Genomic DNA, 10,861 nt, shown 5'->3' on the forward strand with positions numbered 1-10,861 from the left:
GTTGACAAAGCCTCACCTTGTGTTGTTGTGGGCAGGTCGCTTCTGATAACAAGAGCGGTATAGCAGCTCAAGCGGGCTTGGCCTGCTAACAAAAGAAAATAAAAACTGCGTGAATATTTACAATAAAACAAAGTTACAAAGTGGCGAGCCGGGTGAAGACAAATTAAACTTAAAGCGAGATAATTAAAGTGAACGCAATCAGGCGAGGGCAGGAGGCAAGGCCCCGCGTGGCTAGGCCCCGCGTTGTAAAGTTCCAGCCTGGACATTGATTCCCATGCTCGCTGCTACTCAACTGACATCCCTGAGAGAGAGAGGCTCTATCTTGGTAAACAACAACCACAACCACCATGAGAATTTGTCACCTCGGATTTCAGTGCAGCCTCGGATCGGCAGCCTCCTGTTACCTCGCAACGTCACGCGGGTAAGCAGATAACATGACGTCACTTCCGGGGTAAGAGACACGAAGCCTCCCATAAGGAGCGGCTCTGTAACTGAATACATTATGTTAATGTTAACTGGCCACATGTCGAGGGATGGGGCGTGGCTGCTGAACCCGACGGCTTCAACGGAAACATTATGTTAATGAACCGCAGTCACTGGGCGTAGCTTTGCCCAAATAAGGATTGCCACTGGATTGATATCGGCAGTGACCCAAGCGGAGGTGACGTCACGCTCAAGAGTGCCGTGGACGGGGTTGGGGGAGTGTGAATACCTTGGTGACATGACGTCACTAGCGAGGTACACCTCCCGCTGGCACTTCATGCCGATGAGGTCATGCTGAGTGGTGACGTCACAGAGCGGGGATGGAGTCGAAGTTGATTTAGATTCATTTTCCATTGCCCCCTCCCTTGGGTGCGTGAACTCAGCAACAACAACGTGGATATTATTGTGTATACACTGTGTGTGTACACACTGTGTGTGTACGTACACACACGCACTTGCCCCAACAGTCTGTTAAAGGTTACCACGGGGGGGATCTGCGTCTTTTGTTGACCGTGCTAATGCTACGTTAATTCCTGATGCTTCAGAGACATTGCACACGAGGTTTCTTTGCTAGTGGGAGTCATCAAGTGAGTACCTCTCAGTCAAGCGTTTCAGCCGTGCCGCTGCAAACTGCAAGGGAGGTCTCCCCCCCCCCCCCCCACAAGACTTGTAGGGTTCGTGTCGCTGTGTTGAAGGCCAGGAGCGTAGACGTGGGTTCAGTTAAGTTCAGTTTATTTTGGTATAGCCCTGTGAGCCATCCGACTCTTGAATCGGGTGCAACCACAACAAACAACAAAAATAAGAACAAAAAAACCCATCTTATTACAATGGGGGAATTGTAATAAAAAATAATTGACATTTATAATGCGCAATTCGTCCAGGGATCACGCTACAACAATGGATTCTACGACATGTAATTGCTCGTTATTTGGTGACGCTGCATCGGCAGTGTGGCAGTGACACAATCGTGTGACGTGTTGCTTTCTTGTTAATGGCTCGACACGGGGCTGCAACGTGACTGTGGTGGGACGTGTCATGTGACGGCAACACAATCGTGTATCCGCGACGGCCCGTGTGTTCCAATGACACGCGGGCCTTGTTAGACTGATGGCCTTAATCTGAGTTTTCTTGTTGTTGTTGTTGTTTGACTTGCATCCCACTGAGATTTTTGCACACAGCGTTGGTGGTGTACGGTGCTATCTCAGGAATATTTTAATGTTTTTTTTCCTGGACTTTCTGTTTGCACAGTCACACAAAGTCACTTCAAGATGTTTTCTTGTTCATGTTTTTGTTTTTTTTGTTTGTTGCGGTTGCACCCGATTCAAGAGCCGAATGACTCACAGGGCTATAACCAAAATAAATGAAACTAAAACTAAAACAAACCAGGAGAGAATGTCACGTGATTATGTCTTTGACGACCCAACGGGGGCGGTGACGCGACCACTTGCACCCTGTCATCCCCCACAGCCACCCCACCCTCCCGTCGTACTACACAATCTGCCCGTCCTGACAGGGCCTCCAGCCAATTCCTTCTCGACCTTTAAGCTCGGCGGGTGGCGATCGTGGCAGGGGCGGAGCCAGGATTTTTAGCCCGGGGTGACATTCAACAAATGTTAATTTCAAGAATGATTTAGAGAGAGTCAGGCTGTTGAGCTAGACACCATCGGTTGGCGACACGCTCTGACATTGCAGTTGCACAGAGTTTGCCAGACCGAGTGTCGTGCACTTACACGCAGAATGTCACCCCTGTCACCCCCCCCGGCTCCGCCTCTGGATCGTGGTATATGCAAATCTTGGCCATGCGCACAAGACACCGGGGTCAGCCCTTACCACAGCCACCGCGTCTCCCCCGCCTGCAGGCCCCAGACTTGATTGGCCGGTGGGACGTGCTGCTGGGTGGGCGGCGAATCTCAAGGCCCACGCGGCACACGGAAGGGTGGCGTGGCCAACTCCATTCCCGGTTGCCGCCTTTGTCTCCCCATGCCGAGTAGACCCAGGGGAGACCCAGGACCAGGACGAACAGAATCCCTCACTCGTGTTAGCCGTGGTCGGGAATGGAACTGGGGTCGCTGGGGTACAGCGTGATGTTGTCTCGCTACTGCACCCACTACTCCCCCCATAATAGATACACACAAGTATCCCTTGTACAGCATTGATACACTTTAGGGGGAAGTGCCGTTATCGAGTGGCGCCGATGAAGGCCGGCACATCACACGAGGGGGTGGGTGGCCAGCACCACGCCCGGCCACCTTTGTCTCCCGAGTGGTAATACACCCCTGCATACACACACACACAACAACAACCTCGTTGGACATGTGTGTTTTTGTTGTAGTACTGATGGCCTTAATCTAAGTTCTCGTGGTCGTTGTTGTTGTTTGACTTACATCCCACTGGGAGTTTTTGCACACAGCGTTGGTGGTGTACGGTGATTTTTTTTCAGGAATATTTTTGCTGTTTTTTTTTCCTATGGATTTTCTGTTTTGCATAGTCAACACAAAGTAGTCACTGTAAGATGTTTTTCTTGTTCGTGTTTTAGTTTTTGTGTTTGTTGTGGTTGCACTCCGATTCAAGAGCCGGATGGCTCACAGGGCTATACTCTTTGGTTCTATTCGGTAAAGTCATCACGTAGGTAAAAAATAAAACAACAAAAATCACGACGTTTCGGCCACAACACAAGCGGCCTTCATCAGGTGTGGCCGAAACGTCGTGATTTTTGTTGTTTTATTTTTTACCTACGTGACTTTACCGAATAGAACCAAAGAGTATGGATCCTTGCAGTTACGAAAGCTTCAAATCTAGAATTCACAGGGCTATACCAAAATAAACTGAAACTGAATAAAACTGAACTGATGACGACCGTTTGTGTTATGGTCGAAACGTCGTGAGAATTTGTATTGGTTTTTATATATTTTATTATTTTATTGTTTCCCTTCAACGTGGTGACTTTACCGAAAGAGCTAAGAATATGAACCGAACCTACTATTGAAGGCACCGCTTTGTCTGATTCCCAATTCGTTTTCGCCCCCTGGCGGACTGAATGTGAAACCACTGGCAGGCAGTCGGCGCACCCTCTCACACCTAAGTGGAAATTCCACACTCGCGCGGCAGGGACGAGTGTTTCAAAAAGGACAAACGCCGTTGACCTCTCACCAAGTCGTTGTTTTTTGTATCGACGCCGCGCCAAGGCGATGGCTGCCCGCGACGATTGAACCGTCCACGTGACGATTGCGACGCAGTCCCCGTGTCAGTCGCTGATGGATCAATTTGGGTGCACATCGGCCTGGTGGTGTTCTGATGCGGTTGTCGATGAAACAGGTGTCTTCCGAGGAACGCCAAAGCCAGGGAGGTTGCCGTGTTTTGGGGTTTTTGAACGAGTTTTTTTTATTCTGGACGTCCGCGCTAATAATGGTTGTGATGGTTTTTTTTTTCCTGCATGCCGCTCGTCCGGCCCGCGTGAAGCCTAGAAGAGTTTCGATTTTAAAGCTTTCGTGACCTCAAGCATTCATCTTCTTTGGTTCTTTCGGTAAAGTCACCACGTAGAATGAGAATAAAATAATAAAATAAAACAATAAAATAACACAATGTTCATTGAAGCTCTGTCGTGCCGACAGGTTTGTTCCTTTCACCTGAAGAAGGCCACTTGTGTTGTGGCCGAAACGTCGTGAGAATTTTATTGTGTTATTTTATTATTTTATTCTCATCCTACGTGGTGACTTTACCGAAAGAACCAAAGAAGATGAATCCTTGCAGTCACGAAAGCTTCAAATCGAAAAATCGAGCTCAGTTAATTTCGTCGCACCGCAAATCGACAGTGTGCTGTAGTGTCTCCATCGTTACAATTCGCCGTGCGCCTGCGACTGTAATGATTTGCTATTATGGACCCGTATCCCATGGGTGGGTGAATTAATCGCATCCTTTCAAATACTCTCCCCTTAGTTGAATTCTGTTATGGAATGTTGGTCAATGGTTGGTTGAGGATAGTGATGGAATGACAGCCAAGGAATGGAATGCGGCCAATAGGATGCCCATCGAGATGACGGGATGATATCAGCTGATGAGTATCACCTGCAGGTACTGGGTGGATTAATACTTTTCGGGATCTCGGGAGATGGTGAGAGCTTTTTGAGAACCTCATCCAGCAGTGGATTGACCATGGATTCTGATGGTGATGGCACTGGACCACTCAGCAACTGTCGGTACAAGGTACAATCAATGTTGAAGGCCTCTTTTTATCTGTTTCACAAAGCCAAGATAATATAACACGTCTGTTCCATTTTTTGATTTAAAGCTTTCGTGACTGCAGGGATTCATATTCTTGGTTCTTTCGGTAAAGTCACCACCACGTAGAAGGGAAACAATAAAATAAAATAAATAATAAACTATAAAATTCTCACGACGTTTCGACTGCAACACAAGCAATCATCATCAGGTGTGAAAACCACAGCAAGAAAATATGAAAAAAATTATTGCTGTGGTTTTCACACCTGATGATGATTGCTTCTTGTGTTGCAGTCGAAACGTCGTGAGAATTTTATTGTTTTATATTTCTATTATTTTATTGTTTCCCTTCTACGAGGTGACTTTACCGAAAAAACCAAGAATACTCATCTGTTCCAGTTATCGACGTCACTGATGATTTGAGATTAGAATGTATATGCTCTGAACCCTCAGCCCTGTTCACAAAAATGTAATGCTGCTTTGGTTAATTCATGAGAACCAGACAGGAGTTAATTAAGGGTAGACACTTGGATAGTAATACAAAAATGGTTATGACAAGAATGTTTATTAACTCAATTATAATTGCCCAAACGTCGAAGCAGTGAAATGGTTGTGGTGGCTTTTGAATAGTGAAAAACTCCTCTTAAAAACGGTTTTATTTTAAAGTGCACTAAAAAGTAAAGAACTCGATTGGATAACGGGAAGTGGACGACATCTTGAGTACAAGATTTGACCACGACATCAAACAGAGGAATGAAGTTTAATAACTTTTTTGTCACAACTTCGTCCAACTGACCGTCGAGAAGTAGGTCAATGATGCGGCACCTGCTCACACATCAACGCTTACTTGAATTAATTGGTTATTTTATAAATCAATCTTCAATGTACAAATTTTGTTTGTGTGGAGTGAGGGTGCCCGTAACTCGTTCACACGGAGCAGGCGAGGCAATTCCACAGTTTAGGGACCGCGGCGTTTTTGACCTACACACAAATATATATGAATAATAAGGCGTCCATACAAAATGTTAATAGTTTTAAGGGAGCCAATTAATTGATGCCGATTTTGATATAGGCATGCATTTTCACCGGATCTGAGTACTGTGTGCAAAATGTGGAATTGATTGGATGACGGGAAGTGGACGAAATTTTTATCACAACATTTGACCACGACAAACAGAGGAATCAAGTTAAGTAAAAACATTTTGAACGCGAATGAGAAATCCCCCCCCACCCTCCACCGATGACGCGCGAGCGTTGCTAGGGGCAACCCCCGGGCAGCTTTAGCGGAGCAAGGAAATACTTAAATAATGCTAAATAGCACTAAATTGTTAATTTAACAACTTTTAAAGTTTACGGATGGGAAAACGGAATGGTGCTGGCTCACCACGGGGCTTACGGCGTGGTACCCGGCTACTTTTTTTAAAAGTAAACTCCACGATTCGCGAGCAAGTGTGCGTCCACACAGAGACAGACGGACACACAGAAAAAAATGCCTTTTATAGGTAAGAAAAGAAAAAACGATGACGAGACTCAGTGTGTGAAGAACACGGGATTTATTCGGTTCACAAGTCAACGGATATAACTTCAAAACACTTTTATCGGTCATCTTTTACTCGAGACAGCGTTCCCGTGGGATTATTTCCAAGTCGACAGACGACACCTTTTTTTTACTCATCCTGGCAGACACACACAGACACACGCCTCTGTCTGTGTGTCTGTCTCTGTGTGTGACTGTGTCTGTGAGTATGTCTGTGTGTCTGTTTGTGTATTTCTATGTGTGTGTCTGTGTGTGTCTATGTATCTCTGCGTGTGTCTGTCTTTGTGTTTGTCTATGTGTCTGTGTCTCTGTGTGTGTCTGTGTCTCTGCGTGTGCCTATGTGTCTCTGTGTGTCTATGTGTCTGCGTGTGTCTATGTGTCTGTGTGTGTGTGTCTGTGTCTATGTGTATGTGTGTCTACAGTGACACGCGGTGGCGGTAGTGATGGCGGTAGTGGTGGCGGCCGTGTGGTGCGTGTCGAACTTCTTTCACGCCGTGCGTATCGTAAACATCGCCACAGGGGAGATTAAGGTGGCTGCGGGTGCTGGCGATGATTACTGGGCGCCCCCCTGCCCGCCTACGCCGCTAAACGTCGCTCGCCAGTCTGTTCCAAGCTATGGGGTAGGGGGAGCGAGATAGAGAGGAGGGGGGGGTGGTGGTGGTAGACCTTTGTCTTGCGGCATGTAAATATTGTTGCGTGCGTGCGGGGTTTGTCCATGTGGTGGCGGTAATAGCGGTGAGTCGAGCAAAAGCGGTGAAAGTTTGTGGGGTCGCTCCGAGCTCACCCTGTCACCCATCGCTCTCGAGCTCCCTCCTAGGGGAGGATGACCAGGTTGACGAGGTTGATGATCCTCATCGTTTGTGAATGCAGAAATAAACATCAGAATCTGGTGGTTTCATTCTGACCTCCGATCTTGGTCAGCAATTGAACGTCGGGAAACCCTCGCGCCGAGGGGCCCCACCAGTGGGCGTGGCCGTGCCCCACCAGTGGGCGTGGCCGTGCCCCACCAGTGGGCGTGGCCGTGCCCCACCAGTGGGCGTGGCCGTGCCCAAACCAGTGGGCGTGGCCGTGCCCCACCAGTGGGCGTGGCCGTGCCCCACCAGTGGGCGTGGCCGTGCCTCACCAGTGGGCGTGCCCCACCAGTGGGCGTGGCCGTGCCCCACCAGTGGGCGTGGCCGTGCCCCCATCACGTGGCGTGTGTAGTGACGGCAGCTACGCTCGGAGTGGCTGGATAATAAAGCTTGAAACGCACAGCAAACCACGTGGCCTCTGATTTATTGGGTGACACGCGATGCGAGGACAGGCAGCCTATACAAAGACAAAGGCACCCCCAGTAGCCTCAGCACACTTTTGTGGCAAGTTCTGTTGGGAGTAGCAATTAAGGGCAGCACTGTAGGGCACTCCGGGGTGGGGAGATAGGGGGGTGGACAGCACCACAGGCCATCAGCCAGCTGCAGAAACATTCCCCTCCTCCACTCATCTCACTCACCCAGTCACCCCTCCACTCACCCCTCCACTCACCCCACCACTCATCTCACTCACCCCTCCATTCATCTCACTCACCCAGTCACCCCATTCACCCCCCCACTCACCCCTCCACTCACCCCTCCACTCACCCCTCCACTCATCTCACTCACCCCTCCACTCACCCCTCCACTCATCTCACTCACCCCTCCACTCACCCCTCCACTCACTCCTCCACTCATCTCACTCACCCATCCACTCACCCCTCCACTCACCCCTCCGCTCACCCCTCCACTCATCTCACTCACCCAGTTACCCACTCACCCCTCCACTCACCCCTCCGCTCACCCCTCCGCTCACCCCTCCACTCATCTCACTCACCCCTCCACTCACCACTCCGCTCACCCCTCCGCTCACCCATCCACTCACCCCACTCACCCCTCCACTCATCTCACTCACCCAGTCACCCACTCACCCCTCCACTCATCTCACTCACCCAGTCACCCACTCACCCCTCCACTCACCCCTCCGCTCACCCTCCGCTCACCCCTCCGCTCACCCCTCCACTCATCTCACTCACCCCTCCACTCACCCCTCCGCTCACCCCTCCGCTCACCCCTCCACTCAACTCACTCACCCCTCCACTCACCCCTCCACTCATCTCACTCACCCCTCCACTCACCCCTCCGCTCACCCCTCCGCTCACCCCTCCACTCATCTCACTCACCCCTCCACTCACCCCACTCACCCCTCCGCTCATCTCACTCACCCCTCCACTCACCCCACTCACCCCTCCACTCATCTCACTCACCCACTCACCCCTCCACTTATCCCACTCACCCCTCCACTCATCTCACTCACCCACTCACCCCTCCACTCACCCCACCACTCACCCCTCCACTCATCTCACTCACTCACCCCTCCACTCACCCCACTCACCCCTCCATTCATCTCACTCACCCAGTCACCCACTCACCCCTACACTCACCCCACTCACCCCTCCACTCATCTCACTCACCCACTCACCCCTCCGCTCACCCCTCCGCTCACCCCTCCACTCATCTCACTCACCCCTCCGCTCACCCCTCCGCTCACCCCACCACTCATCTCACTCCGCTCACCGCCCAGCCCCCCAGTAGCCCGAGCTGCTGCTGCTGGGGGGCGTTGTCCCCCAGCGCCGCGCTGGCCCTCAGCAGGAACCTCGTGCGGTGACGCCGCCTCTCCCCCCCCCCCTCCCTCCCCTGCCAGCAGCGCCCTCCTGCACCACCACCTCGTCCGCCTCCTCCTCCTCCGCGTAGGCCGCTGCCAGCAGCAGCTCCGCAATGCCTCCCACCGTGTCGCCGTCCCTCAGGGCCCTCCCCGGGGGGGTCGCCCCCCCCCCCCCCCCACCGCCCCCCCCGCCGCGTGGATCCGCGCCGAGCGGCGCACCGGCGTCACGAGCCGCGGCCGCAAGGGGGGGGCCGCCGGCGCTGCGGTGGAAGGGGGGGCCGTGATGTTAGGGGGGGCAGCCAGGGTGGTGGTGGTGGTGCAGGAGATGTTGGCGGCTGGGGTGGTGGTGGTGCAGGAGATGTGGGCGACTGGGGTGGTGGTGGTGCAGGTGTGGGCGGCTGGGGTGGTGGTGCAGGAGATGTGGGCGGCTGGGGTGGTGGTGGTGCAGGAGGTGTGGGCGGCTGGGGTGGTGGTGGTGCAGGAGATGTGGGCGGCTGGGGTGGTGGTGGTGCAGGAGGTGTGGGCGGCTGGGGTGGTGGTGGTGCAGGAGATGTGGGCGGCTGGGGTGGTGGAGCAGGAGGTGTGGGCGGCTGGGGTGGTGGTGGTGCAGGAGATGTGGGCGGCTGGGGTGGTGGTGGTGCAGGAGGTGTGGGCAGCTGGGGTGGTGGTGGTGGTGCAGGAGATGTGGGCGGCTGGGGTGGTGGTGCAGGAGATGTGGGCGGCTGGGGTGGTGGTGCAGGAGGTGTGGGCGGCTGGGGTGGTGGTGGTGGTGCAGGAGGTGTGGGCGGCTGCAGTCACGAAAGCTTTAAATAAAAAATGTTCGACTTTAAATTAAAAAAAAATTTTCGACTAAATTAAATTAAAAACTTAAAACATTTTTCGACTTAAATAAATTAAAACAAATTAAAAAAAAAATTCGCCCTCAAAAGCACACGAACCTTGGGCAGCTGAGGCGCGCGAGTTCACTTCGTCCATCGTAGACATCGCCGGAGAAGTTGTTGTTGTTGTCTTGTTTAGTCGTCGCTATATAGCTGTTGTATAGTCGTTGTTGTGCTGTTGTTTAGTCGTCGTTGTATAGCTGTTGTATAGTCGTTGTTGTGCTGTTGTTCAGTCGTCGTTGTATAGCTGTTGTATAGTCGTTGTTGTGCTGTTGTTTAGTCGTCGTTGTATAGCTGTTGTATAGTCGTCGTTGTACAGCTGTTGTATAGTCGTTGTAGAGCTGTTGTATAGTCGTTGTTGTGCTGTTGTTTAGTCGTTGTTGTATAGCTGTTGTATAGTCGTTGTTGTGCTGTTGTATAGTCGTCGTTGTATAGCTGTTGTATAGTCGTTGTTGTGCTGTTGTATAGTCGTCGTTGTATAGCTGTTGTATAGTCGTTGTTGTGCTGTTGTTTAGTCGTCGTTGTATAGCTGTTGTATAGTCGTTGTTGTGCTGTTGTTTAGTCGTCGTTGTATAGCTGTTGTATAGTCGTTGTTGTGCTGTTGTTTAGTCGTCGTTGTATAGCTGTTGTATAGTCGTTGTTTATTTGTACTTTAATGTTTAAAGTCGTAAAGTTAAATGGTTAAAGTCGCAGCCTAAGTGGAGGCCTTCGAGGCGGCCATCGACAAATTCTGAAATTTCGCGACCCTTGCCCCCTGAACTCGCCTCCGATTGGCTGCGGGAGAGGATGGTGCTCGCCTCTGGTTGGCTGTAGGCCGAGGGAGGTGAGGGGAGGGGTGATGATGCTCGCCTTTGATTGGCTGTGGGCCGAGGAGGGAGGGGGAGTGAGGGGAAGGGGGTAATGCTCGCCTCTGATTGGTTGTGGGCCGAGAGGGGTGGTCAGGGGGAGGGGTGATACTCGCATCTGATTGGCTGTGGGCCGAAGAGGGAGGGGAGTATTTTTTATCTCTGATTGGCTGCATCTAAGCGACACAAAACTCGCCGCTGATTGGGTCTTGGGGCAGTTTGTGTTC

At 51.5% G+C, this 10,861-nt stretch overlaps 1 long non-coding RNA gene across 1 annotated transcript; it reads right to left on the reverse strand.

Moving 5' to 3' along the window:
- Positions 1 to 6,237: 6,237 nt before the first annotated feature.
- LOC142908948 (uncharacterized) lies at positions 6,238 to 10,543 on the reverse strand. The gene is made up of 3 exons (XR_012932042.1): positions 9,850 to 10,543; positions 8,824 to 9,171; positions 6,238 to 6,851 (listed from the first exon to the last, which is right to left on the reverse strand). It is a non-coding gene; the product is annotated as an uncharacterized LOC142908948 (long non-coding RNA).
- Positions 10,544 to 10,861: the final 318 nt, after the last annotated feature.

This window comes from Petromyzon marinus, unplaced genomic scaffold, assembly GCF_048934315.1.
Source record: "Petromyzon marinus isolate PM22_M1 ecotype Great Lakes invasive population unplaced genomic scaffold, UKy_Petmar_22M1.pri1.0 PM_G_Scaffold_11, whole genome shotgun sequence".
Lineage (NCBI taxonomy): Eukaryota > Metazoa > Chordata > Hyperoartia > Petromyzontiformes > Petromyzontidae > Petromyzon > Petromyzon marinus.